The 19,778-nt window shown below is 42.7% G+C and overlaps 1 protein-coding gene across 12 annotated transcripts in view; it reads right to left on the reverse strand.

Annotated features, from left to right (window-relative positions):
- The window catches only part of ERR (estrogen-related receptor), a 132,914-nt gene that overhangs the window by 53,805 nt on the left and 59,331 nt on the right, over positions 1-19,778 (reverse strand). The window contains exon 1 of one of the 12 annotated variants that reach the window (XM_022833097.2): positions 271-543. The exons of the other annotated variants lie outside the window; for them this stretch is intronic. The gene's annotated coding sequence lies outside the window, so the exon portion shown is untranslated. Of the gene's footprint in view, positions 1-270; positions 544-19,778 lie in introns of those variants that run through there. 12 annotated transcript variants of the gene reach the window in all.

Raw genomic sequence — 19,778 nt, forward strand, 5'->3', positions numbered from 1 at the left:
AATGCGGTCCGGGTACAATTGCGGGGGGCCGAGATTTAACAATTGCTTTTCCGTATGCAGCAGCTGGGAACACTAGCGACGCATATTCATTAAAAGCCCACGTATCGTTCCGTATCATCTCCACTGCTAACACCGGTAATAGTCGATAGCAAAAGCTAACTTGGTAAAAAAGTATGCCCCCTGTTTCTCGAATACTTACTCATGGCTATCTTGTGATGATACATCGTAAATATATCGTGTAAATAGTCATACAAGCAGCAATGGGCGTACCATTGTCTACGAATGATAGCAGTTTCAGTTGAGCTTAGCAAATCAGGGTCAACCTTCGCTCCATCGCTCGACCAGAGAAGGCGCTTCGGCTGGTGTGATTTGTGCAAGTGAACGCGGATCGAAATAGGAGTAAAAATGGAATAATCCTTTGCGCGGCTCTTGGGGGCCGAATAGTATAGGCTTCGAAGGATGGGCAGGCACTGGCACTTTTTGGTCCAGGCAAAGCTCTTACTGTCGAACATTGAGGGCCTCATCAAGCCTGCAAAGACAGACGTCTGCTATTATTAACTAAATTATTCCCGGGAGACCAACAGCCAGGAAGTGAAGCGTCAAAGGCCGACAAAACTAGCGAACGCACGCAGACTTCGTGACTCGATCTGGCCATTTCAACACGTACAAACACACACTGAAAAAATAATCCTGTTACCTCATTACCTCAGAGCGACAACAGGAAACTTGCATTCGATCAGGTATTATTAACTCCGAACTCACCTCCTGCAGGTATAAAATGGTAAAATCGGTGGAATTATGAGGGAGATTGTACCAGATAACTTTCTTTTTTTAAAAGATAATAATATGAAGTGGGATCAGAGTAATCGGATCGCCGCATGTATGTACAAGCCATAAGTTATTCCGGCGAACGTCATGATGTGCTTGATTCATTACATGCTATGATTTTTATGTAAAGGCATCGCAGATCAGGGAAACGCGACAATGTAACTCATGTGCCCTAAATCTCAGATTATCTGTGGCCAAATCCTTAAATAATTACACAAATTAGAACCCCTAAGCAACCTTTAAACAACCCTTTCACCATATACCACCCTTGTGAACTTTAACAACGCCGTCACCATAACTGTCCCAGTGGTCGGTGGTGTAACAGAGAAAGCCCAAGAGGGTGCCTTCATGAGTCATACTTATGTCACGTCGTTTACCTTCACAAGGAGACCATCATTCACCAGTAGCGGTGCGTCACCCTTCACCCTATATGAAGCCCTAACTACTCGTCGTCCGTTAACTTTTTTTCGTTCACTTTTGTTTCTAAATAAGGAGGGTGGAACAGGAGGACGCCGGTAACGAAAAAGAGAAAGCATCGGTCCCTGTTCCTTTTCCGTCATAAGGGTGTTTTCGGCTCCGTCGACATCGAACGGAAGATGAGTGCTGAGTAGGCAGACGGAAAGTGAACACTGACTGAGTGCTGATAAGGGAAAAATATGAAAAAATGCCATGCGGCCATGGACGGCTTGAAACATTTTCGCCAATAAATGGCGAGTCATATGTTCCCGCTCCTGCGACGGGACTGCCTACTGGCCACCAAGTGTTATTGAACACCTTGCTTTCTAACACAGTAAAAAAAGGGCAGTTACACTCACAGGGGGGCGGGTAGCGCTCTCGACATCAGCGTCCAGCCGTCGTCCATCCTCATTCCTAAAGCGGGAGCTCTCCCTGACCACTGGCTGTTTTGAAATTGAAATCGACATTGAAATGTCGGTTTTCCGATCATTGGTCATTCGTAGAAAACAGCTCCAAGGAACGAAAACTCCACCATGTCCAAGACCACTACTGCCAAACTAGGTAGAGCTTAAAGCCTGTCAGCATGCAGAATGCGCAAACGACTGCATGAATTGCAGAACAAGCTACGTAGATGAGCGGACCATAAAGATCCTTCGCAAGAGCAAGCCGTATAAGCTGGTCTTTGCAGGAAGTAGAAGGTTGCAAATCATACGTTCGTGGTAATTTCGTTCTCTTACTGCAGCCTAAAGTTAGTGCACGGGCTCGTTTTTTTTTGCTGAACGTACAGTGCCAAAAGGCGTGCAGCAGAAGGGAACCAAACGTGGGGCTTGAGAAGCAAAGAATACCCTCGATGCTAGATCTTCCCTTTCTTTCCGTATTTTTTTGCTTTCTGCCCAGCACTTTCTATCTCCTTCTACAACTGGCGTATTAGCGAGGAAAGTATGGAGATGAGACAAGTTTGAAGAAGAGCCGATTTTCTGATGCCGTGCTTTCCGTTTACTAAGTATAAAACTCATATATCATGCTCATCGACGTCAAAAAATATGCGGCCTATATTTGAGATATACATTAAAAATATTAGCTTTAGAGACCTTTAACGTGACTTGGATGGTTTTAATTAGGGAATCTTTTTTTTCTAAAAGCCACGAATTAGACAGAGTCACTAGAAAGGACAAACGGACAAGACATGCTTATTAATGTCAGGTAGCTTACATACGCTGTTGCCGTTGCTTCTCTATCATGGCTACTGCTATTTCCAACAAGCGAAAGCATGCGCATCGCAGTGGCCCTTCAGTGCAGTAGCATGAAGAAAAAATAAAATTAAAATGTAATTGTAGCTTCAAAGCTTAGAATGACGGTTAAACTCACAGAGATGAGGGCGAGTAGGCTTATAAATGACGAGCTTTGTACGGATTGATGTGAAGTATAAACTCATCGACGGCGGGTTGCGAGTTCTCAATTTTACAACATTTTTTCGTACATATCGGTTGGATTTAATCATTTTGCTTGTGTCTGATTAAGATGATTCTAAAGAAAAATGTTTTTGTATTCTCTTTTTAAAATCAAATACATTCCCTTTCTAAAAATAGAAAAAAAAAATAAAAAGAGGTATGCTTTAGATAAACGTATGAAAATTTGTACTTGCTCACACACAATTATGTACTGTAGCTTTTTGCGTTGAAGTAATGCCTACAGCGACTTAGCCCAGCCCGTATTTTCACGGTTCGTTTCAAAAATGCTTCTCGAGGTCCATGATCCTAGCCTAGGCCAAATCCCTCATTGCACTCTTGTTCATTGTGACCTGTTTGTGCACATATGTTGCGATCGTTGTTTTCGAGGTCAACTCTCTGCCGACTGGGGTAGACCATACGTGCTACGACGCACACCATGTTGGACTAGGAAATCTGTTTCATAGGAAAAAAAGTCGTTTAGCTATAAACGTCAAGGGTCCGCTGTCCCGTTCCCTTTTACATTTCAAACCTGTTGGATCGCAGAAGATGTCCTTTTCACAAACACCTACTCCATACCTGATAATGCAATCACTAATTGACACTGCATATATTTACCGTGGTTCAAAAGCTCCGCCGAAAAAAACCGTTGCCATATCATCACTAGGTCTCATCTAATTATAACACGGTTAGGTTGCTAATGAAAAGGAAGGGCTCTTAACTGTTTAGATCGCTGATGCCTCAAAGATAACGGTCTCCCTATGTCTTTGTGGATTAAGTCAGTTTTGAGTATGCCGAATTTCTAACGAACCAAAAAATCATTTAAATTTTAATTACTCATTAATCATTTAAATTTTAATTATTAGTTGGCTCGAGATTGATTTTTCGTCTATAGATTATACACGATATGAAAATGAAATGAAAGTCTAGCGCATCTCTACTAAATCCCCGTAAAATGCTCGGTTCTTATAAATGCAAATGTGTTATATATTTCACCACCAACTGGTACTAGTTTGACTACACCCCCTAGAACTTTAGGAAAAATTAGATATATATATTCATTTTTTATCGTGCGAATATTGCCACCTTGGTGTAATGATGCCTTTACCTTATAAGCGTTTGTAAATAGCTTTTAGTCTTTAACTCCGCATTAAATTATTAGCCTTTTCACGCATATGACCAATTTCAGCCAATAACTATATTTTTTGTCTGTGTCGCCCCATATACTTCTTCGTTCTAAGCATTATGCCTTGATTGAGGTCGAGTGAGAAGCGCTTTTAAAGCGTAACCTTCCAAATGCGGATTTTTGTTCTGTCCCTCTGAGCTTTTTAGATGTTGCAGCACCATTTGCCTCAGTCTCTTTCGGAGGCACAATAGGAGAGATGTACGTAAGCTAGAAGCCTCCATAAAGACGACTCCGCGCAGTGTATATAAGCCTTCACCCATATACTTGAATAGCACTCCAGCGCGCGCTCATAAGCCGCACGTGAAAATTGTACCCATCGATTTATACACATACACTCCTTTCAAAGCTCACACTCACTTATCTATTCTACGGTGCTATCCCGTTGCCGAGACGCTCTGGGCTCGACATGGCGAAGCTGAAGGCGGCAAAACAGAGGAGGTTGCCGCCACCAGCGTTAGCGGTAATAGTTGCACTCGAGTTCGCTTTTCTTTCATAGAAAAGGCTTCGGCCCAGTAGGCTAGTTATAATAAGCACGTAAAGAGCAATACCCTTCAGCAATGTTGGAAGCTGATTGCTCCTTCGCTATATGAAATGGACGCTTAGTTGTCGGTTTCCTCATTCCGCATCAATCCAGGCCGGGGCCCCGTTTGAGTTATGTGATCTCAGCTGGGCGCAGCTTGGCTTTCGAGCAAGCCGTACGCAACTTCATCCATGCATACAGTAAGATGGCCATACTAGACTATCTTTCCTGCCTTTTACTTCGGTCATTTTTTCGCTCTATTCCGTTAGTTACCTTTCGCCAACGAGGTTTCCCTACGGGACGTTTTATCGTCCAAGCGCGGCATTGCAACAGCAATACCAACATCATCACCGAGCAGCCCTAGCCAGGACGGAACTAAACAAACAGCTGAGTTCTTGAATGACCAGATGTGGAAGACGCTTCGGACCTAACAATTCAATTCACTCGCTCGCCCGCTGGTATGACGCTATTTGACCGGTTCGAAGGAATCGCTCAGTAATCAAACTAGTATCCCTTTTCTTCTGCTACATCACCGATACAAAGGGATTTCCGTATATATTCTATCAGCTGTCTTGCCGTACCTGCTTCATCGAATTTTGGCTACCGTTCTATTTGCACGATAGAGATCGAGGGCCCATGTGAATGCTTTCCCTCCTCTCCCATTCCCGTTTTCGCTTCCCTGCCCCCATTCTTTCTCACTACTGGAAAAAGAAGAGAAAGAAAAGATGCCGAGGAACAACAAGCTAATATTTTCGTTGAAGGACAAAGTGTGCTGGGTTAGGACAAGATATAATTTAACACGAATTATGTTTTTCTTTTTCAGTGATTCGTATCAATGCCTTAATTGATGCAACGCGCCATTTAAATTAAGACTAATGCGCATTATTTTTTCGTTCGCTCACATAGGTTCTATGGATTTATGAGATGCTATGCGATATGTTCCGCTCAAGGAAGACAAGCTTTTAGGGCATATCTGTGCCAGTCTAAAACCAGCCCTGTAACAAGCTGTTGCCCTCAGGCAGTGCAAGGACAATCTCGAAAATTCCTCGTTCGCCATCCCAAACTGACATCGGCCATCCGGACTATTTCTTATGCGCGCACCAAAGGTCGGATCAGAAAGAAACTACCTGAAGCAAGAAACAAACGCTCACAGTTCGAGTTCGTCTATTGTTAATGGTTACGATACTGTTTCTACCCTCTACAACCTAAATTTAAAAAAGCGATATTTTTTGGAAAAATCCTAAAGGAAATACGCATTCAAATCTTCGTAAAGGATTTTTTGGCAATAAGCAGTAATTAAATTCTATTTTTCTTGAGCATTTATCGGAAAGTACGGCTGATGCAGTATTACCGCGTAAAATGAAAGGCATATTTTTATCTAAACGAACAATAAATGGCGCAAAGGTGGCATGTGTACAGGCATCGACAATCTACAGTCTATTCTAGTGAAACATATTGTAGCGTATGAAAATGCTAACTAACAGGCGAAAAAAGACCTTTTTGGTCCTTCAATGACTCTGTCACTGAGAGCTTTCATAATCCCTGTCTCTGGAGGCTGCTTCTACGCAAACTGTAGAATTTATCCGGCATTCTAAGTGCAACTTATCGCAATAATAGCGCACACACTTAAGGTATGTAACAATAAATAAAATAGAACGTTGCGATGGTTCAATCAATTTTTAGAGTAACAGCTTAGCTCCTCCGCAATTCGCTGGCAGTATAGGCATAAAGCTCACGCTCGACGCTAATGTCTCCAGTTTAATTATATTGCCGAGTTGGCTTACTTCCCGATGGACTATTTGATTCGGAATCTTTACGGCTATCGGTTAGGCAGATGGCAGTATATCATTCAGCTGTGACAACAGTGAGCCAATGACGGACTACGGCTGGGAAGCGATCCGGGACAGCGGTAATTGACGAAATGTGCCCATGTGTTTTTTCACGCCTATGAGCGGAGCAATATTGGCATCTGCACTCTTGCGTAATCATCGGCACCAGGTCAAACCGAAATTATGTAATCTCACAAATGGGAAACGGCAAAAAGTATCTGAATTTAGTTTGCAAGAGTATTTAAACATAACTGCCAGCTGCAAGCAGAATGTAAAGTCCTGCGGCAGGCTTGCATCTTGGTTAGTTTCCAACCAACAGTTTAGTTTTTTTCACGATACGTAAAGAATTAGTAATGGAAGACTTGCGTACAAATTATAGCGATATTAGTGGGGCTCATTTTGTTATATGCTGCTTAGTCAGTAGTACGGCAAATGACTGAGATGTATCTGGCTTCGTGTCTTTCAACAGGTTTACGCTGTTGCATACTTCCGATTTTTTCATTCTAACAAAAAAAGTATATATGTTGTCTCTATTTACTGCTTTCTAGGTTACGCAACGAGAGCAACGAAAGTATAACCGTATGCCCTTGGATAGCTATCGATGAGAGAACGCGCAATACATCGTGATGGGGAGTATATTTACGCTACGGGAGTTTGCTTCCAACAGGTAGACCTTTTAGGTTAAATCAAGGCCTTTCTAAACAAACACTCCGAATTTCTAACACTGCTAGTCCTCCGATTTGTGTGTCTCGCCCATTCAACAGTGTAACATATGACTGCTGTCATGTTGGAAGCGGTAAGTTCTAGTTTTAGTATTCTTTTTTTTGTCTCTTTCCATGCGTGAACAATGATAACGTTGAAAAATTAACTCCCTTCAGTGTCTCCCGGGCAGCTTCACTAGTCGATCTCTAGTGCATAATATGTACCAAACAGTAGTAGTATTATTATTACTCGAACGCATGCTATTTTTAGATTTATTTGTCACTTCAGCTATAACCTCGAATTTGATAAGTACGATGAACCTGAGTATGCCATCGAATTGCAGCTATTTGTACGAAAATATATCGCCTGCGTCAGCATTTCGATGTCTATCAATCATTATCAATCGCGTAATGTACCTAACATTACCCTATGAAGTCGTTAATCAGTAACAGCTAGCACATCAATACATCCAGTATGCTCGGTGCACCATAAGCACGAAACATCTACACATACCCTAAACTCGCGTGCCTCAGTCGGCGGCCCTAGGGCCGTATTTCTTTCGCTTTTCACGTAATGTCTTGTAATGCACTCTAGAGCAGGGCACAGCAGCCATTTTTGTTAACCAACCAACCAGCCAGTAGCTATCGCGTAGATCCACTTGGTCTTTCCATACGTTCGACTTAGAGAACACCGCTTTACTATGCGCGGAAACTCCGCATCTCCGTAACGTTCGCAGATTAGTTCCTCTTCTAGTTGTTTCTCGGCTGTTTCCCCAGTCGCCTTCGGTTCGTCCTCACACACACGTATACGACACAGAGTGCGCAGGCCAGGGGCTAGTTAAGCCACAGTCATGAGAGCTTCAACAGGAGGTGGCGGTAGCGGGGGCTCACGCGTAAAACGGCCACCACTTTGTTCTATTCCGCACAGCGGCGGCCTCCCCTTTTGCCGTCATCGCCACGATTGCGGCCAACCTACTGTATGCTCAATTGATCTCTTTCACCTAGACCCTTTCTAGAGGTAATGCACCGAGCGTGGTGCTTCGACCAGGAAAACGAATGCTGAGCGTAAGGCGCAGAGCGTGTTGATGTGAAGCCCGCAGAGACGTTATGTGTGGTTCGAAAATAAAAAACAAAAAAGGGGCTACACCAGTAAATTCTATCCAATTAACATTACGGCCATGACTTAATTTTCGCATAGCACGAACTCATTGGTTAGGTTGTAAAAAAAAAGCAAAAATTAATTCTATAGGGACCAAATATGCCATGCATGTTCTAGGGTCGAGGTTGATTTAAGAAGAAACGGCCATGTTTGCCTAAGGATTGAAATTGAACTATCTAAATAATGGTCAAAAAATTCCCTTTTATCCGATTTGAGTTGACCTTAGTCGGACATTGGAACGATTTTCATAAGTTCAAGCCTGTCAGGCTGGTTCATTCTCGCAAAGCCTCAGTAGAGAGGTCATTTTGCCCATTTTGTTGACACTGTCGCCGGCTATCCGATGTTCAAATACGGCCGCCATTGACAGATGTCAAATCGGCCAAAAGCAAAAATTAAGCTCCATTGCAGGAATTACTATAGGCAATACATATACTGGATTAGCAGTATTGACATAAAATTGGAAAACTTAACGAATGGAATGTCTCTGGTACACACTGAACTCGGAAAACTTAAATAGGCGCTTATGCCAAAAACGCCAAATAGTCATTATAAGATGACGTTCTTCTTCTGTCCAAGTAGCACCAATGGCTCTTTACTTTAAAGTACCTTTAACATGCAAAACGGATAAGTTAAGCAATTACATGTGGACTGAATCATTTAATATTGATTCTCTTAAATCGGTGATGATTATGTCTAATGTTACCGGTAGAGCTATTTTAGTGTATCACAAATTAACACTGCGATAAGTTTTGATAGAAGAGATACGCGTTATACAACGATATAAGCTTGACTAGCAGTGAAATAGACGCAGAGCGTTCAGATCGGGCCTTTCCTTCTCAGTGAGGCTAGCGTATCGGCATGGGCATCGGCGGGAATAATTTTCGATGTTTGAGAGTATTTTTTTTTCGATGAAGGCTCTTACACAAAGGGCGTAACTGTATTGTGATTTCGTATTTGCTGTTCTTCCGTGGATGATTGTTTTTGTAGACTTCTATAGGATAGATTTATTATTATTCATCAAGCGTTATCGCTGAACATGAAGTTCACGCTATGGACCGAAACGTGCCGACCAAAGTGTCCATGTTTTCCATTAGTAAACTTTAACCGCATTGAGCGCTTTCTGCTATCAGTTACGATTATATCTGCTGTAGCGTGCCAGCCTCGACCACGGTTAAGTCTCGTTATCGCGGCATGCCTCATAGATTTCTGCATTTAGCAAAAAAAGAACATACCTTTAAAAGTCATTGCCCTGTCATTGCTCACCGGCTGGAAAGGGCTGGCGGGCCCCTGCTGTCGGACATTGGTTAGGAAGAACAGGCTGTGTATAGGCAGGCGTGGGGCAAACTAGTCCAATATTAATATCAGTTCGCTTGGATTGTTTCAGCAGGTGGCGTGGCATGGGGACTGACGAACTATTCGTGTATTGCTTCCTTTTTTTCCCGTTAGGGAATACGTACGCATACATAAACACACACAAATTCAGACACATTCGAATTCGACAGCACTGGAAATGTTGAGTCATGTGTTTGAACGGCATCAGCAACGGCGTCGACTGACGACTACAATGGCAGGAAGTCCTTGGATAGGCTGAACTGATACAGTAGGGGTCATGTCTAAGTGTCCAGATATTGAAATGGTTTCGCACTTGCGGTAGGTGTATGATACGCAAACGACCAGGAAAACGAGTCATCGCCGTCCGTGATCGAATTTCTCAGAGCGCTCAAGAATATTCATTCGAACAGAGAAACAACCGTGCCCAAGGTAGAAGGAAACGAAGACTCCGTCGAGAAAAAACGCAGTATATATATGGTGGAATGACGCTATAGTCTAAGTTCGACAAGGAGGTGTTTCGAGGGGTAGCGGTGGCGGCTCGTTGGTGGCCATAACTCAGGTCTCCCACCGATTCGTATTCCCATTTCTGTTCACTTTTTCTCTTTCAGTAGTGCAGTAGAACACTATAGTGTATATACCGAAAGAGGTAGTGGTAGTAGTGGTGGAGCTGTGGGGTGGTTACAGCAGCATCGACACTCGAACAACAACAACGGCAGTAGATGGAAAATTGAAACATAGTAAGCTTGTTTGCGGTCGGATCAAGTGAAATCCAGCCGTTGTCTCAGCCTCTTAGAAGGAGACAGCGTGTTAAGGCTGTCAAGGGCCGCGGACGATGACAAGGTCGTTGACAATCCCTGGAGGTCATACTGAAGGCACAACCCCGGAAAAGAAACAGAACTTTTAAAACTCTTTACGGAATTGGAATTCAAAACCATTTTTTTCAATGAACTTATGCATTTTAAACAAAAAATTCTCCCTAAACATTTCCTATCAAGCCACTATTCGACAGGATCAACTCCATTGACAGTGGAAAGAAACGTCTAAAAATTGTTTTGATATCAACTCGAGAGCAGTTCCAAAGTTTCGCCAATTTTATTCATAATGGTGTTTATTCATGGTAGCACCTCGTATTAGCTATTGACTATCTTCAAGTATTGCTTCAGCGCGAAGTACCGTGCAGGATTCGATAGCTCGAGCGAGCGTATTGTATAACACAAGAGCATTAAGGAAAGCAGCGCTACTGTCTGATTAGAACACAAAAGGCCAAGTTGGCCCTCTATACTGTTTAGACATTATCAGCATTAAAAAAAAAAAAAAGAAAAATTGTGTATTGCCCTACCCCACTCTTCTAAGCGTTTGTTTATTTTCAAGATGTATTTTGTCTTCAACCGAAATGGTGTCTGTACCCAATACAGAGAGATAAACATAAATAGATATAATTTCACACATCGTACTCGTATAGAGACAACAATACGAGCATATCAAGTCTGTCAAACATGCGTTCAGCGTCTTAGCCAAGCTGCTAGGTCAGCCCTTTTTAATAGCACCCTTCTAGCCTTGACATGTGACGGTGGTTTTCGCAGCTCGTCTGCTATCCTACCTAGCCACAATCCGGCCATATTGCATTCGCTCACGTCTTACGAACGTCAGCCGTCCACAGCGCGTCTTCCCTTCGCCCGTTAATCCACAAGCTTGCTCAGAAGTAATTAAGGAAATAGCGACAACATATATCTGAGTTCATGTCAGTACAAGTGTGACCTGTTCAGAAAACGTGTTCCTTCCCAAGCAACACGACCTTGTTCCTTTTGGTAATTGGACAAATAACCGTCAAGTTAGCGTGCAGTGGTCGAGCCAGTCTTAGAGCTAATGCTTGTCTCATTCGTATCTCTGCCTTCTCATAAGAGAAACAGAGGATAGCAGATCACTTAGTGATTCGGTCAGAACGCTGACGCATGTGCATCATCGATCTTGTCGAATTTGGGTGGGCTCAAATGCTTGTTGCAAGCTCTTACTGCGATTAGTGCATCCTTTCTTTATCCGATCTGCTGTTTCCTCTCATCTAACCGTCTCCGTTAATACAACGCCTACGTTGCCAGCCTTGATCCTTGTCGGTATAGTCCCGTCGTCAAACGTCGCTTTATTTGTAGGCCAGGCTTCTAAAAACCGTTGTTGCGGAACGTACGTTGCAATGGACGTCACTTGCCAGTAATTTTAAGCCTCCATCCCATAGATCCGTGCATGGGGTAAGAAAAAGAGAGAAAGAACATAGCGCCTTATAACTTATGCACGACGTTTGCAATTGATAGTGGTCGACAACCAGCGGCAATTAGCTGACTTGTCTGACACGGGTGCTACAGGGAGAGCTTCAAAAACACACCTAAGTAACTCGGCAAAAATAGCCAGTGGATTGTCAGCCAGACGCAAGAATTAGCACGATAAAAAATAATCATTGGCGAACAATTGTTACATTATTGTATAATAAAAACGATTGCAGAAACTGTTACAGAGATTTTGGCGCTCGGCGGTGGGCATCGTCGATGCATAGTCACCACCTCGAGTCGTACAGACCAGTAGAAAGTACAAAATTAAACCTCTAATAACCTAAGAAAAGAAAAGCGAGCAACTTATTCAGCTAACCATAAACACTTTTTACGAAATCTTTTCATGCTCATATCCGTATACGCAAGATATGTTTGCCTTTGCCTAAACGTGCAAAGGCATTATTCCCCTATAGAGTTGTAATCCTTTAAGCTAATCCCATTATTTTGCTGCGTCTCGTCTTTTTCCGTTTTCTCGGATGTTTTACCATCGGTCGTTGAGCTTTTGAGGAGCGGAATGTACCACTGCCAAAGCAGCAGTAGACTTAAATTAAATAATCAGGTAACAACTTCCCGTCTATAGCTAGTAACCCTCTGGTAGTAGAGAGGAAGTGCCTTACCATTTCTACAGTCATCGAGTAAACTTCTACCGACAACAGCGCCACTGAATTACCATTATCTCGTTACCACCTACCAATAGAACAACGGCGACTAAAACTGTCTTTGGGAAGTTTCCTGTTATGCTTGTCAATGAGAATTTTTTTTATCAGATTCTGTAATCTTTTGGCTGTAACCTCTGGCCATGTAATCCTCCTTATCGTTAGTTATAGTTACACTCGTGCAGACACTATCCATTTGCCTGATGGAAATGTTTAATACCTCAACGAAGCTCCGTGGTTAGTGGATTTTGGTCCCGCTACTTTCTCATACACATCCTGCCACTTTTATTCTGGTGACTTTCGTCAGCCCTTCGACGACTTTTCGTCGCTCTTTGTGCGGGTAAGCAAACTAAGCATTCATTTAAGTCAAAGCATCCCCGCTTCGGGCTTAAACCCTCGTTATTTCTCGTGGAAAGTATTGTTCCAGTATCATCTCCTCAGCATTATTGCAGTCGTCGACATACTTTTCAGCTGATATTGTCACTTTCGAGAACACGTTCCTTTCGGCATTCTTTCTTTTACCGACTTGCCAAGACAACGTCGTACTTACTTGTTCCAGCTAACTTACTAACTGTCTCTAATAATATGATCCGCCGAGATCACCGCGCAGCTGTTACCGTCAGATCTGCCGTTTGTTTTACGTCTGAATAAAGCCACGTAACTTCTACCGTGTTCAAGTACTACAGTTGAAGAAGAACGAGCTACCAGAAGAGCACCTGTTAACATAGAATAAAAATCGTCGAACCGTAGCTTCTACTGTGGCTGCCAGTTGTTGGTTAGCGACAATACAGCGTAGTATAAGACTTGGTGCACTATAACGCTACTCTCTGAACACCAACACCGCTAGATATTGGTTACATCACAGTGTTAACAGCATTCGTAGTCAAGCTCGCATCGTAGGACTGCCAACGTTGTGCCAGCCCTGCGTCCTGTGAGTTTTTTTGATCTGTTTTTTGGCCAGTTTTTTCGCTCTAGGCAACACACACGTTAGCCTAGCTTGAAACGATTTTCTTTAGATATCTCCTTGACTCTTTTCGCATTGACATTTCACGCAACCAACTTTTGCGCGAGACTTCTCTGAGATCAAAAATATGTTCCTGGCGGTACCATCTAGCTTAGGGGCTACCTCCGTCGAGAGGTTGAATATATGCAAGAAACTTTGTTGCTCTTTTTAATAGCACAAACTGCGATTTGTAGTCACACTATACAAGTGATGGTAGGCGTTAACAGAGGCGATGCAAAGCTTTCCGATAGAAAGATTTTTCCACATGATCCTAAATTTATACCCAATGAAACTGAGTAGTGAAAAGTTCTCGCGGTCCAGCGAAACAGAGTGAAGAAAGCTGATAAGAAGTGAAGAAAGAATTTTCATAGACGAAACAAGAAAATAATCATCGAGTTACTAATAATTTTGTCCCACTTCTATTAAGATGGTTGTCTTTGTTACAGTAGCAATAGCAGCGGGTCTTCCTTTTACTATATGGGCTGCCTGTAAGTCTAAGGGTAGCGATACCTCTAAAATATGACATCGTGTTATCCAAAGGCAGTGTTTTTACAATAATGGTTAATACTAACCATTGTGAATCTTGATAATTTTCATACTTGAGGTGTGTATGTGTACGTTCGTTGCTATTTGTGTGTGTCATAACTTTTTTAACATTACAATATTTTCGTAGATGTTAATTTTATGAAGGTTAATGCAGGTTTTAATTCAACAAGCCACTAACGACGTTCAGTGCCTAAGTAGTCTACTTATACTGCAAGTGAGCGCAAAGTTCCATGCCTCTTCTGGTACTAATCACTTCTCTTCAATTAATCCCCCTAATTTCAACTAGATACATACATCCGTATGAAGCTTTTAGGATCAAAAACGTCATCAGAGTCTGATTTCCTATCCAATGGCATTCATACCCCCAAATCTAACTAGCACACAACGTGCGACCTGTATACGCACATAATTATAGCACATAGCCGTTAAATGCTAAGCCTTCACAGGCACTTCCAACATAGGGCTTTTTTTCTCTCGCACACCGACTCCTCAGGAAGTCTGTTACCAGTTCAGCTTTACGCAAGTAGCTAAAAAATAGTGCCCAGAACTCCCCTTTTATCCACTTACTAAAGCGATTTTAGCTTTACTTTCGAAACGCACTCTTCCAGACTCGATACCCTATCAGTATAGTAGATCTGGCAGAAAGGGCAATCTGTGGAAGGCACCAAACGTGCCCGAATTCGAAACTCAAACAGAGCTAGCCACGTTAGTGCAAGCAGGATCGAAAGCAACAGCAGGGGCGACAAGTGCTCCTAGAGAACGATAATGTGATCGTGTGGCCAAAGGTGGAAAAATTATCCAGTCCTGCCTATAAATGAGCAGTCAGTCTTTCAGCACCCAACGCTCTCTTCCATAGCAAATTTTCTCTTGCTTTTTTTGTTTGTTTCTTTCTCCTCTCCCTCCTTACTGCGTCTTTTCTAGTGTCTTTATCGGCCGGTACATTTACCATGCCTACAGCCCAGAGTTTTAACCTATAATTAGCTTCCAGTCTATTTATTTACACTCGTTCGCTTATTTCGCAAATTGCTAAATCGTTCCCAAGTGTCCACCGTTAGACCGCTATCCCCTAATCTTATTATTCCTGCCACCCCCTGAGGCATCTTCACCGTAACCTATAGAATCACCTACAGAAACCTTACGGTCGCCAAGGAGTGATGTAAGCGGGACCAGCCGTGGACCACCTGAGAGCCAGCGTACATCGTCGCAAGAGAAGGACGAACTTGCCTCATCTCTCTTACTCCTGCGTGTCCTTTAATTTTTTCCGTAAGACCTGCTTTGGTCTGCCCTGGCTAGCCGCGAGTGAGTAGTGGCGAGAATTCTTTCTAACCAGCCAGCAGGAAGGAGGTCGAAAGAAAGCCGACGGGATATTGATTTAGTCTAACAGTAGTCGGCAAGGCGAGAACGCTATTCTACAGTAAAACGGAGAATGGCTGGTGGCAAGAGCTAAAAGATGGCAAATAGCCATATAACCCGGTAGTACCAGAGGGTACTCAAGGGTCATTCCCTTTCGGATACAGGCACAAAATCTGCTAGAAACCGAAAAGAATAATTAGAAAAGAGATTGCACTGTCAGGGATGGCTAAAGACAACAGTATTAAATGCCACATATGTTTCTGTAAGTAGCGTCAGCTAAGTAAAATCAATGGAGTTTTCAATTACGAGTCCGCCTAGGATGACTTAGTCGGTCTGCCAGTTGGTTCTCAAATACGATGGTGCAAAGTCATCCTTTAGCCTCAAACAGAACAAAAGGGTGTAGAAAGCCAACAGTAAAGTTGCAGGCTTGTCTTCGGCTTTTTGACTACCCCTCTGTAGACACTTCAGTGTGGTCTCCCATTATAAAGATTATTACTCAGCACTACACCAATTCCAACAGAGTAACTGGTCTGCCAGCAGCCGATTCTGCCGTCCGTTTATGTGTAATGATCGTGGAACGGCGATCGTCTTTGGCCTTCTAGACCACTAAGGCCGAGTACCATTTTTGCATAATTCGTAGAAAAACCTGTTATATATATATAAATATATTCTCTTAGCTATATATATATATATATATATATAGCTAAGAGAAATCGGCCTCGGTCTAATGCAGTTTTCCCATAGATCGCAAATTAAGTAAAATAGCAAACCTTCACCATGGCTCGAGAAACATATACAGATCGCCTTCCCTAGCCAATTTTTTCATTCGTGTTGTCAATAATAAAAACAAAGCGCAAAAGGCACACAGTCTTAACCATAGCTAAGATCAATTTTAATTAGCGAATATAATTAATATTAATAATAATAATAATAATTAAGAATTACATGAGCCTAAGTGAAGCAGCAATGTATGTAAACTGAAAATCTGTTATATCCGAATAATTTTAAATGCTCTGATATATAATTCTGTAGAAATGACATAGGTAAATTAGAAACTAAAGAAGCAGGAAACTTATGTAGATTAATGTAACGATGATAGCGGGAAGATCATCATAACAAGCACTGTAAGACGACATATAAAGTTCAATGGGTACTAAATGAATTCGTTACGTTACGCGATCATTTTCCGCTAGGGTATATAAATCCACATACCCATTATGTTCAGCTTGGTGTTCAGAAAGCCACCGACGCTTGGGGTCTTCTCGTTGAGCCGAGTGATGACCTGAGTGGTTCAGCGTTACGTATAAAACCAGTTTTATACGTAACGCTGACCATCATCTTTGACGTATAGCACGTGCTTTTGGTGCTTGCAATTAGACTACCATAAGAAAAGATATTTTTTGATAAACTTATTAAATATGCTAACGTTGTAAGTACATTAGCATATCAACATCAACCCATTTCAAGAAAGGCCCAACGGGTGAGTTATCAATACCCACATGAGGCCGCATAATCAGTGGCCCTATTGTTACCTTCGAAATTTAACACTTTCCACTGGAAACATCTCCTGTAGCCGTCTGCCGAGTAGTACCCACAGAAGCTTGCCGGAAGTGCCAGTGCATTTGTGACAACATCTACCCAAGTACATGTTTTGTGCGCGGTACACAAAATAATATAATAGGTAGTAGGTTTCCATTCCTAGTTGAAGCTTTTATAGCCCTGAGTCTTATCACTCAATAGCCATGGACAAAATTTCGGCATAGCCGAATGCCATACTGATGACGCTGTTCGACTTCATGCAACATTGCAACCTCAGCGAAACGTCAGTTTTTCGCGTGTCGATCAATGGCGTAGCTCCAAGACAGCAGTGAATCACGACTCAGATCGAGGTACAAACTTTGTTTCTTATTGGTTGACACCTGGATCGATAAGAGAATATGATAAAAACGTATTCAACTAGGTGGTACTAACGGCAGCCGCGTATGTGCATAAATTTTTCTTGGAAAATTTTTGAGCATGTAATAAATATCCGCTCAGATACTTCTAGTTGTTGTTTCTATAGCAGATCAGCTGACGCTGAGCACTTTCGCTTCCATCTGCCTAAGTGTTCTGCTCGCTGTTAAAATAGCCGATGTGGCTAGCAACTGTTGCTGCAGTTGATTTTTTGACCTCTATTTCGATTCAAGGCACAGAACAGTGTTTTTTTTTTTCTCCACAATGTATAATACAACGTAACGGGAGTGAATACACTAACAAAACCAAATGAAGCTCTGCCAAAAAACCATTATCTATAGGCTACGTTTTATTCTTCAATTAAACCAACCGAAAGCCCTGTCGTCTTTATGAACCGATTGTAAATTACAAAACCCGGCTACAGACCACAAATCGGTTAACAAGCCAATTCGCTGAAGCTGGGATGGCTACGAGGCTGAGCGCAAGCGTCTCACGGCCACTTCCGTGGTGGTATTTAAAGAGACGTCCGAATCGGAAGTTATGAGCCACCCTACGTTGACCCTATACTAGTCGAAGATCCACAGACTTTTAAATAGGTCCATTAGGACATTGATCACCAGCAAGAATAGCAGTAGGTGTAAGGTATTCAATTAGCACCAGTTTCAAACACTGAAATTTGAAAAATGTATTTATTTAGTAACAACATAACATACTTCGGGTTATTGAATTCCACAATACCGGGAGCCTGCTTCGCTTTTCATAGCCGTCCTATATTTGCCAGTCTAATACTAATCTCAGTCCCGCATCCGAACGCAAACCACAACTGGGGTAAGTATGCCTCCATCGTAAGGCAAGCATTGCAGACTCGTTGGTTTACAATACGCGTCCGCTGTTATGTCAATATGAGGATCGTCACTATAGCAGGCCTCAAAGAAAAAACATCCTAAAGGAACCCTACGAGGTACAACGACTTTTCTATTTTGCTTTATAGTATTTCAGGGCTGCACAAGTTGCATGCGACTCTATATACACGAATAGTAACCAGTCACACGCTGCACAGACACTCGCCAGGATCGCGCAGGTCTTTAACTAGCCTTATTATTATTGAGCAGTGATTTTAGTCCGCTCTTATTGGTACCGCGTTCGCCTACAGGGGCAACCGCCTACCTTAACATCGAGCCTCGTCTTGGCATCGGCAAAGGTTTGTCAACAGACGCGAGGCCATGCTACTGCTTTGCGAAAATCGAAATGAAAAGCGACGGTGCCACCACGGCCAGTTGCGTTACTTGATATAGCTACAGCGAGCTGCACTGCCACCACCGATTGGAACCCATAGCGAATATACGAAGCTGGCCGGTTTGATTTGGCTGTTTCACAATCTGCCTTTAGCAGTCGACTCTGCCATGGCGGGGATGCAGCAGATGAGACATAGGCGTCAACGAAATCTGAAGACAACTACAAACATACCAATCAGTGACAGTATGGCTGTGTGTCATGTGTCGTGTACGGGTAAATTTCATTCCATTTTCTACATCCTGCTTTTTGTGATGTTGATGCCGTTGCGCTGTATAGGCGTTCTCTCGCTGTTGTAGCTGGAAGCTGAAATAATTGCGAGTGCGCTTCGAACCGAGCCGACAATATCGTCCGGTGCCTATAGCAGTGACGCCCAACGTCAACCACAATCGGTGCTTGCTTGACAAAAATAACCTTCAAGGGCCCTGTTTTGTCCGGTCTTTAATACTAGGTGCCGCTTCTTCGGTAACTATTTTTCGCTCTTGCGAATCATCAAAATCATCAACAAGCTTCCAACTTCTAGATGCCAGCGACTACAATATACAGGCGGTGACGATGCTCTGCAATGGCAATAGTGCCATCTTTCGTTTGGCAGTATCAAAAGCCATCGCTCAGATAGTTCATATTTAGGTAGGCCATAGTCAAAGAGATGTTGCTGGAAAAAAGGATGATCTATCGACGGGGCGTGCACGATGTCACGCTCACACCGCACCATGGCTATTGTTTAAGCCTCTGCGAGGATTTTGGTGATTTTGCTGGTGCTGTTACTACTGCTTCTGTAGCTACAGCTGCCTAGAGCAGTAATCGAACAGCAGCTATATCCTACCTATCGCAGGGTTTACCTGTGCAGCAGCTGGCTATGAAAAGGAATGAATTAAGTGTGCCCGTGTGTAAAGCACACGCCGTGATGACCACGTTATCGTGATAGTGGGCTTAAAGCAGAGTTCAGAGTCCAGGTGTTGGTGCAAAGCCAGCGGCGGCTACTTAAGTTTGCCGAGAGACCTATCTGGCTCAGGTGGTACATTCAGGTGCTACTGATATTGGCATAGGACAAGAGGCACTGACTCTATCATTGACCCTATGCCATGCTGCCTACGGTATTATTAAGTCCAGTTGATTGAAATATGATTAGATAGATTATAGCCACAGACCAAAACACACATCTATATATAAACATATATATATATATATATA

Source organism: Varroa jacobsoni, unplaced genomic scaffold, assembly GCF_002532875.2.
Source record: "Varroa jacobsoni isolate VJ856 unplaced genomic scaffold, vjacob_1.0 scaffold_43, whole genome shotgun sequence".
NCBI classification, from domain to species: Eukaryota; Metazoa; Arthropoda; class Arachnida; order Mesostigmata; family Varroidae; genus Varroa; species Varroa jacobsoni.